At 35.0% G+C, this 14156-nt stretch overlaps 1 pseudogene; it reads right to left on the bottom strand.

Annotated features, from left to right (window-relative positions):
• Nucleotides 1-10503: 10503 nt before the first annotated feature.
• LOC146721390 (uncharacterized) lies at nucleotides 10504-13131 on the bottom strand (annotated as a pseudogene).
• Between the last annotated feature and the right edge of the window lie 1025 nt (nucleotides 13132-14156).

Consider the following 14156-nt stretch of genomic DNA (forward strand, 5'->3'; position numbering starts at 1 on the left):
ACAGGTTGGGATGATCAATTACCTGATGACCTAACTCAGTGGAGTGATTATCATGCAACTCTTCCACAACTTAAAAAAATAATCCTTCCGAGGTGGATCGGCCAAGATAACGACATACTCAATGCTGAAATTCATGAATTTTCTGACGCTTCATCATCCGCATACGGAACCAGTGTCTATTTACAAATTCATACCCGTGATGGATCTGTAAAAAGCTTACTAGTTGCTAAATCCCGAGTCGCTCCACTGAAGCCTATGAGCATTCCACATCTGGAGTTAACGGCTGCTCTTTTTTGACGCGTTGTATTTCTTTCGCAATAGATATTCTTACTTTAGATAACATTCCGTGTCACTCTTGGACGAATTCTACCGTCACGCTCACGTGGATTCAGCAAGCACCTTCCAAATAGAAGTCCTTTATTGCGAATTGTGTCTACGCGATTCAATTGCCTCACGCGCTGTGGCATTATGTTCTCTCAGCTCATAACCCAGTGGATCTTGCATCTCGCGATATGTTGGCCTTCGCGGTAGCGATTTCGTCGCTATGATGGCAAGAACCTGACTGGTTACGACTGTCTAGCGACAGTGGCCTGTTGAACGGGGATCTGCTTCTGCTACCGATTTTCTAGAAATGCGAGAGCAGAGTCCTCACCTTGCTCATGTCACTTCTGTTACTCGTGTGAAGCTGGCCCCACATTAAAAAAAATTAACTTTTTATAGCTCATTCAATTGCACATTGTTTGCACATGTATGCACATTTCGAATTTTTGTTTGCACACCTCTAATAAAAAAGTTATAACCAAAACAATTTTAGGGGGGTCAATTTCACAATGCCCCCCCCCAATATGAGCAAATTTGATCCAAAATGGCATTAATTAAAAGGTTTTCGTTTGCACATTTCGAAACAGGTCGAATTTTTGTTTGCACACTCTTAGTTTAAAAGTTATAAACAATTAAAAATCCGTAAAATGTCAAATACGAGTAAACAAGTTTAAAATGCGAGAATTGGGTTCAAAATGGCATTAATCGAAAGATTTTTGTTTGCACATTCTTACAAAAAAGTTATAAACAATTAAAGTTTCGTAAAATGTCAAATACAAGTAAACAAATTTAAAACGAGAGAAGTGGGTTTAAATAATAATTGATAGATTTATACCGCTGGCATTAGCATTATCCAAAGCGTACCACGTGGAGGTTGCGCGGTCGGTTTTACGCTTCTGTGTGTGTGTATGTGTGTGTGTGCGTGCGTGCGTGTGTGCGCGCGCGCGCGCGTGTGTGTGTGTGTGTACGGGTGTGTATACGTGTACATGCAATAGATAGTGGAAGCGCGTATATGTGTGTGTAAGTAAATTAAAAATTTTCTGTGTATATATATGTATTGCAGCAAATGTGTGCGTGTGCAGTTCGTGTTAATTTACTTTATTCGATTCATTAGATGTTTTTATTAATAGATTGGATAGAATTGTTACGTATTTAACTTTATGTACGCTAGGACGTTCGGTGTTACGTGTGTACGAGTCGCTGTTGTTGACTGCAATGACACATACTTATTTCGAAGATCGTCATATTCTTCCCATGTGCCTGCGTACGTAATTCTGTGGCAATAAGTAATATAATGGCCTAATGCTTGTTGTTTGGCAGAACCATTGTACGAAATTAATCCTAGATATTTTTGATTTTTTACGTATAGATGCGGTGGAACTTCTGATAGCGGTATTTGCTTAGGTGCATTTAAAAATTCTATTTCAGCTAATAGTGTGCTATGATATGCATGTTCGACATCTATTAAAAAATGCGCCTCTGGATTTATTTCACAGAGTACTTTATTACCGCAATTTTTGCATAGAATTTCTTTATTGAAAAATAGATCTATAGATTTTTGCAATCTGTTGTGTAGACCATGCGTAAGAATTGGTTTTGTATTAATCTCGGCTATCGGAATATTTTTTATTTCTTCATACTGGCACTGAACGCACGTGTTTTTTCTGTGACACTTGGTGCTTCGAGCAATACTTTTGCAATGAAAGTAGAGATATTGCAAGCACAATCAACAACGCTTTTATCTGCGTTAAAAAGTGTCAGTAGATAAGAAAGCCTTTCAAAATAAAATGCATTACTAACACCATTAGTAGCGTAATTTAGCATTGTTTGAAAAAATATCAGATCTTTATATTTTTCATCTACTGTCTGTTTATAGACAACGGAATCTACATATGCTGTCGTTAATAATTCGATTAGAGAATCGAAAGGACATGTGGAGAGAGCTTGTAATTTTTTTGTGCCAATTTTAATTGGTGGAAGTAGCGAGCCATTTTGGATGCAAGCGCCCTTTTTTTTACGGAGAGGACGATTGTGAATGAATGTTATATCTGGACAAGCCGTTAGATATTTCCCTCTTTTCCTTGTAACCTTGTCTATCGTGGCTTCTTCTTTTAATTTTTTCGGTGGGTTCAAACCACGCCAATTTTCTTCAGTGTCTGAATATGTCTCAAGATTTAATATATCAGTTTCAACGCTAGTTTGATGAATATCTTGTTTTAATTTGTTTACTTCCACGGAATTGTTCTTTTATATATTAGCGCGATTATCAAGCGCTGCTCTTTCAATTTTGCAGATACTTTCAATAGAGCGAATATATTTGATAATAAATTTATCGGCTCTTATCGACTTGCCTTTGTCGCTAAATGTGATATTTTTAATATCATTAAAATAGGCCTCTGATCTAGCCGACGAAGCTACAGAATATTTCTCAGTTTTCTGCACCATCACATTTGTCCACAAAACGTAATACGTTGCAAATCTCATAAATGGTGTTACGAAATCTGGACAATAATATGCGTTAGGTCGTTCACCTGAATGCGTTTTTGCAGCCAAATCTTTTGCACTAGCGCATAATTTATCAAAATGTGACGAATTGTCATTCTCTATTGCAACATCTATTTCGTCAGTCATTGTCATTGAAATCATTTTTTTCATCTAGATTTTCTTTTTCATCAATAGTAAAATTGCGTATTATTTCTAATAGAAATTCCTGTTTATTTGCACACGCAGTATCCTTATCATCACATTCACTAAGTGCTACAATTAATATTGAGTGCAGAATATCTTCAAATTGCTCTTTTGAATCGATGGTGGTCAAAAATCCAACGCATCGTAAATAAAAGTCTTTGATTCGTGGAGCTTTTCCACGGAAGCATTGCCATCTTGCAATCATTTTTATGACATGCGTTTATTGTTATATCTACCGTACTCTTTATACGTTATTGTTTTTGGACTTATGTGTTGCCATGTTTCAGCATCAATAATTATGCTGTAAAATTGTCGAACATTCGTTGCCATTTTGAACGTATACGGGTTCATTATCACTATTAACGCTTTCAATACTTTTGTCTTGTTTAGAGTTATTTATACTCGTATTATGAGACTTAAAAGAGAGTAAATGTTCTGTATCTTGTACAGTGACAATGCCTTTATAATCCTCTAAACGAGAACAAACGTCATTTCTATTTTGCTTTAAGTACAAATATAGATTTATTATTTTTATTTTATTTTCTAAAGATCGGCAAATGTCTGCCCATATAGGATCAGAACGCGATTTAAGATCTCCTGAAACTGTAAAACAGTCCGTATCTTTTACGGCTTCAAATATTTCATTATCTGTTACGCAGGCTTTACGAGGCATATTTATTTTTTATTTTAATTATCAGAAACAATTTTTAAAAGAAGATAGAATGACGAATTCTCGATATAAGTTTAAAAGAAATATATTCAAATTCTTTTCGAAAGTCTTTTAGCTGCTGAATACGCTGAAATAACAGTGCTAAACAAACAAGATATTTCGAAACGTAGGGCGTTCAAAATAAGTATACGCACGAATGCGAAATGCAATATTTTATTCAACTTTGCGTCTCAGTCTCGCTTTCGCTCAGATCATCTTCGGACTCTACAGCAAACGTTCTCAAAAAAAGCGCGAGTTCGGGCGTACGTAGCGCTAGGAATATAGAGAAGCGACCGGCGTCGCTGGCGATTGCTTAGGCATCCCCTCCAACGCATGGAGTGGCGCGCGCCTCCACACGTTGCGCGTTGGAGAAGATGCCTAAAACAATCGCCAGCGACGCCGGCCGCTTCTCTATATTCCTAGCGCTACGTAATACCCAATTCTCATGTTTTAAGCTTACTTACTCGTACTTGACTCTATATAAATTTTTAATTGTTTATAACTTTTAAACTAAGAGTGTGCAAACGAAAATTCGACTTGTTTCGAAATGTGCAAACGAAAATCTATTGATTAAGCTATTTTGGATCAAATTTGCTCATATTGGGGGGGCTATTGTGAAATTGGCCCCCCCAAAATTGTTTTGGTTATAACTTTTTTATTAGAGGTGTGCAAACGAAAATTCGAAATGTGCATACATGTGCAAACAATGTGCAATTGAATGAGCTATAGAAAGTTAATTTTTTTTAATGTTGGGGGGCCAGCTTCACACGAGTACTCCCGTTTGGGATCTGTCTCACCGCTATTTGTCGTGGCCCAAACTACTCCGCATCACTGCATATATGCTCCGTTTTGTCAAACGTTGTCGTCATCGCCATGAAACCCCTCATGCGGTCGAATTTAACCTTAGCATATGTTTGACCACCGCTGACCTTACTTGATCGTGCCTCTTCTGGTTGACGCAGGTTCAAGGTTAACTTTTTCCTAATAAAGAGCAACATCTCAAAGTTCAGCGTCCTCTACTCCTCAAGAGTTCGTTAAGCTCTGTCCATCCTTTCCTAGATGAAAATGATTTGATACGCTTTGGCGAGCGTCTGCGGCATTCAGAGCCGCCTGAGAAAACAAAACATCTGATAATCTTAGCATCACACCCATTAGTAAAATTACTCATTCGACATATACACTTACGAGCGCTTCATGCCGGTTTAATGTTAACATTACATTTACTTCGCGAAGACCAATAGGCTCCCAAGAGCTCGTCAAGTAGTTCGCTCCGTAATACATTAGTGCGTTGAATGCACAAGGCAGAAAGACGTCACTGCTGTCGAACTAATGGGGAATCTGCCTCAATTCCGCGTCCGTCTATCTTTACGCGCTTTTATTCACTGCGGTGTGGATTATGCGGGACTATTTCAAATCCGATACTCCTCTGGTCGTGGTTGCAAAAGTCATAAGGCGTACGTTGTCTTATTTATTTGTATGGTAACGCGAGCGCTCCACCTTGATCTCGTTAGCGACTACACAACTCCGGCGTTTTTGGCTGTGTATAAGCGATTTTGTTCTCGTCGCGGGATTCCAAATTGTTTGTACTCCGACAATGCTAAGAACTTCTGAAGCGCTCAAAGAGAGCTCGCATTGACGTGGCGGGACGCTGCAAAAAATGCAAATCTGTTGACGATACTCGCCGAGGATGGTGTCGCATGGTGGTTCATTCTCCCTTCCGCTCCTCATTTTGGCGGGTTCTGGGAGGCGGGCGTTAAGAGCGTCAAGCATCATCTTCGACGAGTCATAGGTCTTCATATACTTCCGTTTGAAGAAATGACCACGTTGCTTTGCCAGATCAAAGCGTGTTTGATTTCGCAACCTCTTGCGCCGATCTCTGATGTACTGAATAATTATTCCGCATTAACACCCAGTCATTTTCTAATTGGACCATCCTTGACCGCAATTCCAGAACCGACTCTATTGGATGTATCGGAAAACCAACTTACGCGGTGGCAACTGCTTACGCAATTACGCGATCGGTTCTGGCAGAGCTGGTTAAATGATTAATTACATTCTTTCTAACAGAGACAAAAATATATAGATAACTTCTTAAGGAAACATTTTTTGATCCATATTTACAGGAAATTTTTTGTTCAGAATTAAATTTTCTATAAAATCTCAAAGTCTCTCTGGCTGGTTCGGGGCCACCCTGTATACAAGGTGTCTCAGACACCCGATTATATCGAAAACTGAGCGCGACAGATAAAAAATGTTTCAGACAAAAGTTATAAGGCTTCAAATAACGCATTACATAGCAATATCAGTATGACCTTGAAGAGTGTTGTCAAGGTCATATAAAAATCTGATCTTGAAATTTTTAAATGGAAGCACCTATATTTTATTCTATATTCTTGTAGCTTATCTCGAGAGCTTTTCAAAACATTATAATTAAATGTCTTTTTATTAAGTAGTTTTCGAGTTATGGAGCTTGAAAATTACAGTACCGCCGGCATAAGCATTACTCAAAGTCTACCGCGCGGAAGTTGCCCGGTTGGAATTACATTTCTTTTGTATGAGCGCGCGCGTGTGTCTGTGTGTGTAAATGTATGGCTAGATGCTACATGTGATTAGGCCTTATGTGTTTGAAATGTTTACTGTTTTCTTCAATACAAGCACGTATTCTTTTCTTGAAATTATTTGTTGCATAAAGAATTCATCAACATATTTCACGTCTTACCGTACCGCGCCAAAAGACGATAGTCTCGATAGCACTGTTGGGTATTATTGGGATAAAATTTTATTTAGATAAGGTTGAGAATAACATTTTATTCGTTACTTGTAAATAAATATCCATTCAAATTAATTTTTATTTGCAAATTAAAAATACAATTTTATTGGAATAAATTTTTATCCGTGACTTACGAATAAAATATTTTACGAATAAAGTTATTTATGAATAATATTTTATTTAAACAATATTTATTCGTAAGTCACGGATAAAAATTTACTCGAGTAAAATTGTATTTCTAACTTGTAGATAAAAATTTATTCAAATAAATCCTTATTTACAAACAATAAATAAAATTTTATTAATAGAGCTCAAGCGCGAAAAATTAATTCTTCGGAACTGTATCTCTTGGTTTGAGATTACTAAGTTCCATATATAAATTAATCTCGAACTTACACATGAAGAAATAGGCGAGAAAAATATAGGTCCAAAAAGTCGCTGAAGCGGGAATCGAACCCGCGTCTTTCACTTTTCGGGCAACTGCTCTTACCAACTAAGCTATTCAGATCCTTTCGATTCTATATTTTTCATTTCAACGCCGTGATTAGACCCAGGCGTGAATAAATTCAGATAGAAATAAAAACAATAAAATATTAAATTTCGTTCGCCAGGAATGAAATACTAAGGTAGTAGATATTAAACTGACTACACTGGCTGTCTATTAGATTTGTTAAACTATATTTATTGACGTTTCGACCATACGGGCTGTGGTCCTTTTCAAAATTACAATAGAAGCATTCTAGAAATTAATGTACATGCAATCAGAATCAACATTTAAATTGAAAACCTGAAATGTAACAAATGAGACTTACAATGAGTTACTGCATATCGTTATTGACATTTAAAAGTACGCTCCGGTGAGACTTAACTTAAGATCGGATGGTAAATTCACTGCGTTTCACTTGTGTCATTTTGCCACGACTGAGCACACTGTACTAACGAATAAACACGCCGAAAATTATGTCAAAGTTAAAAGTTAACAATATTTACATTCTCGCTAAATTGTGATGTACCATATGGCAAATTACTAAAATAGAATATAAAAAAAGTTTTTAAATGACAACAAAGATATTTTTGTAACGCGAGCGGATAAGGGACAAGTCACTGTCATATGAACAAGGACAAATACATGCGTCAGATGACTGAATTGTTGAGTGACACATCGACATATAAAATCATGAAAAAAGACCCGATAAACAATGTATCTCAAAGAATTAACGACTTATTAAAATCTTGGCAAAAGAACAACTTAATTGACGAACGTACTCTTAATAATTTAAAATGCACGAACGGGAACACTCCGAGAGCATATGGATTGCCGAATATCCACAAAGCGGGAACCCCCTTAAGAATTATCATCTCTTCTATTGGGAGTCCAACGTATATGATGGCAAATTATTTACACTCTATCTTACTAAATTCAATTCAAAAACCTCGATCGTTCGTCAAAGATAGTTGGGAGTTCGTCAAATCAATAAATAATAAAACCATAGAGTCAACCGATATAATGGTGTCGTTGGATGTCTCTTCACTCTACACTAATATTCCGAAGGAACTAGTCATAAAAGGTATAGAAAAGAGATGGAATGAGATATCGGGACATACTAATTTTAGTTTTCAACAGTTCAGGCATGCGATTGATGCAATATTGTGTTCAACTAGTTTCATGTTTAATGGGATAGCTTACGAACAAATTTATGGGAGTCCAATGGGCTCACCTCTCTCCCCCATACTCGCAAATATCGTGATGGAGGATCTTGAAACAGATTGCTTGTCCTTGCTTGGTTTCGAAACATCTTGTTTTTATAGATATGTAGATGACATATTCATGATCCTTCCTAACGATAAACTGTTAGAGGTGAGCGAGGTGTTTAATAGCTATCACCCAAGACTAACTTTTACTTATGAGATTGAAACTAATAATTCACTCAGCTTTTTGAATACAATTGTCCACAGGGATGATAATAAGCTCATAACTAACTGGTACAGAAAACCAACATTCTCAGGAAGATACATCAATTTTTTCTCGAATCATCCGACGAAATATAAAATTAACACCATTACCAATTTAGTTGACCATGCAATAAATTTATCTAACAAACGGTTTCATGACTCTAATTTAAAAATTGTAAAGAATATTTTGAAAAATAATTGCTTCCCGGAAAATCTCATTAATAAATATGTCAATGATAGAACCCACAAGCTGTCACAACCTATAAACAATGAGGATAAAAAAATTACAAATGTAGATTCGACGGATATTTCGAGGGAAAATTTCATCGTCATTCCATATTGTAATCGGTTCACTAATGACATATATAGATTTCTAAACAAAAAGAACCTTAACGTAATTTTTACCATCCCCAAAAAACTGAACTGTTTAATAAAATCGGGGAAAGATAATTTAGATATTAATAAGCAAACCGGCGTAGTCTATTGTATTAATTGTAACAATTGTGATTCTAATTATGTAGGGCAGACAAAAAGACATCTTAGTACTAGGATTAACGAACACCGACGTAATATTAAAAATCCAGCGAGCAATTTTTCTGTTGTTAGTGAGCACAGAATTAATCAAGGACATGAATTTGATTGGTCGAATCCTTTTATTCTGCATAAAGAAAACAATAGAAGAAAAAGAGAAATAGCCGAAATGTACTTTATCAAGAAATTGAATTCCACTATCAATTTACAGAAAGACACTGAAAGCTTTAGTACGATATATGACAGTTTGTTTAGAAATTGAAGTAACAAAAAAAAATTTTTAACATACATGGTTGGGAGCTATTATTAGTAGTTTATTATTGGTATGTAAAGGCAGGATGACATAAGCGAACCGAATATATCTATTTATTTATTTATTTATCTTTTTATTATTTTATATTTTTTATATTCCATTTTTTATATTCTATTTTAGTAATTTGCCATATGGTACATCACAATTTAGCGAGAATGTAAATATTGTTAACTTTTAACTTTGACATAATTTTCGGCGTGTTTATTCGTTAGTACAGTGTGCTCAGTCGTGGCAAAATGACACAAGTGAAACGCAGTGAATTTACCATCCGATCTTAAGTTAAGTCTCACCGGAGCGTACTTTTAAATGTCAATAACGATATGCAGTAACTCATTGTAAGTCTCATTTGTTACATTTCAGGTTTTCAATTTAAATGTTGATTCTGATTGCATGTACATTAATTTCTAGAATGCTTCTATTGTAATTTTGAAAAGGACCACAGCCCGTATGGTCGAAACGTCAATAAATATAGTTTAACAAATCTAATAGACAGCCAGTGTAGTCAGTTTAATATCTACTACCTCAGATAGAAATATTTTTATCGGCTCTCAGTATTAATAATAATATAAATATGAAATTTTTTAAATCGGTAGAGCACAAGCACGGAAAACTAATTCTTCGGAACTGTATCTCTTGGCTTGAGATTATTAAGTTCGCCTGGGTCGAACAACATAAAGATTTAAATCTTTATTCATAAAATACGAATAAAATTTTATTCAAATTAATCTTTATTTATAAAATAAGAATAAAATATTATTCGAATAAATCTTTATTCACACACACACACAGAATTACCAAATAAATTTTTATTCGGATGAAGGCTCAATCGTATGACATGAATAAAGTTTGATTCGAATAAATACCAATTATTTATGTCAAATGTAGAAACATTTGCATTTTAAAAATACGAATTTAAAGATTAAGAACGCTTAAGAATTTTAAGATTTTTATTTTTCTTTTTTGTTTGATTTGCAATTTTTTGTGATTTGTTATAAATACAAAAACTACTTAGTTTCTAATTTCTAGGTATCATTTATATTTATTTTTTTATGATACATAGTATGTATTACATACTATACAGAACAATAAATGTAAGAAGAAAAACTATTCAGTTTCAACAAAAAGTTTTTTCCTTATTTTCTAACCTTACACTACTGACATTTTATACGATAAAATTTCATTCATTGTTTGTAAATAAAGATTCATTTGAATAAATTTTTATCTACAAGTTAAAAATACAACTTTACTCGAGTAAATCTTTATCCGTGACTTATAATTAAATATTGTTTAAATAAAATATTAGTCATAATAGTAAATTAGCTAACAAGTGCGGGGGATCGTAAATCGGCCGAGAGTGCGGAAGTTTGGCGCACGAGACGAAGCCGAGTGTGACAATCCGCACGATCGGCCGATTTATGACCGGCACATGTTGGCTACGATATTTTGTGTAACCGGTGCGTGGAAAGGGAGCCCTTTCTAAAATCCCATCATGTGCGTAAAGGGCGACTTTTCGCGCGCTGGTTGCACAAATAACAGCGTCCGAACTGCATCATGGTGACACGCTTGGTTTAATTTTGTTTAAGAAAAATTTCGTTTAAGAAAAACGGTATTAATCAAAACAATGACACGGAACTTCTTGACAAGATCTATTTTGACATTCTAGATAAATTAACAAATTTATTATTTTTTTTCTGTTTTGATATGTACCCACAGTCACATCTGAGACACGATATAAGTAACAAGCGATACAAACTACTATATACAAAGCACACTGTAAGTTTTTTAAAAAACATTTTTAAAAACCATTTTTAATATTGTTTTAACATTGTTCAATTAATTTTACGTAAGTTTAACGGATAATCATAATTTAATAGAAAGAGAATATATTTGATCACCATGGAACTCGATTTTGACGGACAAAAAATCTTTTTTCGCTTTCAAACAAAGAATGGGTTGTATAAAAATCTCTTATTACAAACAAACGTTCCATAATTATGAGATTAAAAGCGTTATGGTACATATAATATTGTTTATCTCATACCGTGTTCCATTTATTATAATCTAAGATACACAGTCTAATTGTAAGTTATTGTATATTATTTCTGGATGTAAAACATTTTTTATATCTAGATAATCAAACACTTCAGAAAATTTGACACATACATTCTTCTTGTATTCCAAACGTTGAGTTAATAACACAATTGAGATAATCATTTTGTGTTCTAAGATATTTTTTCCTTCATAAACAAGTTTTTGTGCATCTTTTTTAGTGGCTGTGCAAATACGACAATAATATTGAGTGTTAAATCCCTTTGGAAAGCCAAGTATCGTGTTCAAACCTAAATTATCTCCAACAATAAACATTAAGCGAAAATATATTTTTTGCTCTTTATTGTTAATATTTATAATTATTCCATTAATGCTGGGAACTATTATTTGGTCAACAATGTGTGAAAAGATTTTATTTCCTAATTTTTTTATGATCTTGATAGTTATGCAGTTGCATAAGTAAAATGTTGTTTAGATTGCTCGAATATTGAGGTAGTAGGCATTGAGGAGGTAGAGCAGAGTTAAATAAATTGCACCTAATTTATGAATTGATTTTCGCGATAATTTCTACGTCAAAAAATAATGCTATTAGCAATGTCAATTTATTTTGATTTAATTTTCCAGAATTCCACATTTTACCATGGAAAACTGAAGTTAATAATATAGTATTATTTTTACATTCATTTATAGATTCCAAAATACTAGTAAAAATGTTAGGCAATTCCAAAAATTTTTTCAAAACAAATTTTACACAAATTATATTAATTTTTTTAAATGTAGAATTAATTGCTTTTGTAATCTTTTTTTTCTTGGAGCTAAGAAGGAATGAATTTTAATTAGTCCTATCCTTTTTGTATCAACATCCATAAATGTTTACTAGCATCTGGGTAGTTAATTTGCAAGACGTGGAAAGCTTTAAAGCAAACATCTAAAGCTTCTAATGTAGATTTTGTTGAGTATAAAATTTCATCTATACTGATTGAGTTATGTTTTCAATTTGACCTACAACTATTATATAAGGTTGTACAAATGTTTGCATCTCTTTCGCTTTAGCATTGCTTTCTTGACGAATTCTCGTAATATCACCACAAGTCTATAACAAAATATATTCATTTCATATATTAAATTTATCAATATTTCTCTCTCTCTCTCTCTCTCTCTCTCTATATATATATATATATATATATATATATATATATATATATACAATATATATATACCCAGATAACCACAGTAATTATTATGACATCAAAATGATGTCATAATAATTACTGTAGCTATCTGAGTATGTATATAAATATTTGAATAAAAACTTTGCAAATTAATATATACTAACAGTTGCACATTTTAGCATACTATCTCTTGACAAAACAATTGATGCTTTACTATATTTTGTTTTTTCACAACTCTTTTTAATTCTTTGTTTTGGAGATATTATATATGAAAAAAGTTGTATAGCAATCGTTACTTTGGAATCTGAAAATTCCAAAATTGTAAAGTAATAAATAAGCACATTTGCATTACGTATGCTATTATACAAGAGTAATAAATTATATATTTTACCTTCAGATATATCCAAATTTAATTTTCCATTAATTCTATAAAATTATCATTTTTACCAACAATTGTAATATTTTGTGATCTTATTGAAAAACTCATTCCATTTTCTATTCTTAATGCGAGATCTGATAAATGCATTTTATCAAAATCATTTTAAATAAGCTCATATCCATTTGGATATTTGAAAAGTGGCCATTCTTCAAATATACTATTTAACTTTTTATCAGTTGATTTCATTAATGTTGTAACGGTTCACCTTTCCCGACGCCGCGGATCGGCTCGCCGGTTCCAGGATTCGGGAGGAAGGGGGAGATTCAGACTCGCTTATTCCTTATTAACAATGCTTTGGTTTATTCAAAAAGAAACAAGTAAACAAAATGATTGTTGGCATAAAGCCTAAATAGAGAAACTTATTGACTACTCGGTATAAACGAAATGTTTGTTGGCATAAAGCCCTAAATAGAGAAACTTATTGACTACTCGGTATAAACAAAATAAGGAGGCGTATAGCCTGTAGCGGTGTCCGGAAAAGATTTACAAATTACCCGGTATAACTTAGAGATACGGTGTACGGAGGCGTATAGCCTATTGCAGAAAGAAACCGGAAACCGGGAAACCCGGCGTAATGACGAGAAACCCGTCACCCGGTGTATAGCAGGAAGAGACCGGAAACCGGGAAACCCGGCGTAACAACGAGAAACCCGTTGCCCGGCGTGTAGCAGGAAGAGACCGGAAACCGGGAAACCCGGCGTAACAACGAGAAACCCGTTGCCCCGGCGTGTAGCAGGAAGAACCGGAAACCGGGAAACCCGGCGTAATGACGAGAAACCCGTCACCCGGCGTGTAGCAGGAAGAGACCGGAAACCGGGAAACCCGGCGTAACAACGAGAAAACCCGTTTGCCCGGCGTGTACAGAAGAAAAACCGGAAACCGGGAAACCCGGCTAAAACGAAAACCCCTTCCCGGGGGTGGTAAAAAAGAAAGAAACCCGGAAAACCCCCGGGGGAAAAAAGAAATTTAAGGGGGAGGCCCAAAAAAAAACCCCGGGGTAAAAACGAAAACCCTTTTCCCATCTAAGGTTTTGGAGGCCAAAACCGGAAAACCCGGCGTAAAAACGAGAAGCCCCGTTGCCTGGCTAGGAGGTCGGAACAGGACTGGTGCCGGCTCATCCGTCGAGCCGGCTTATTACCCTGCCGGCGGTTCCCCCCCCCTCTACCCCCGAGGCTGTGGTTGGGGGTAACGCCGGCCGGTGGGGCGTTTGG

The sequence above is a fragment of the Nylanderia fulva genome, unplaced genomic scaffold, assembly GCF_048542155.1.
Source record: "Nylanderia fulva isolate GAGA-0341 unplaced genomic scaffold, ASM4854215v1 Scaffold487, whole genome shotgun sequence".
Taxonomy (NCBI): Eukaryota; Metazoa; Arthropoda; class Insecta; order Hymenoptera; family Formicidae; genus Nylanderia; species Nylanderia fulva.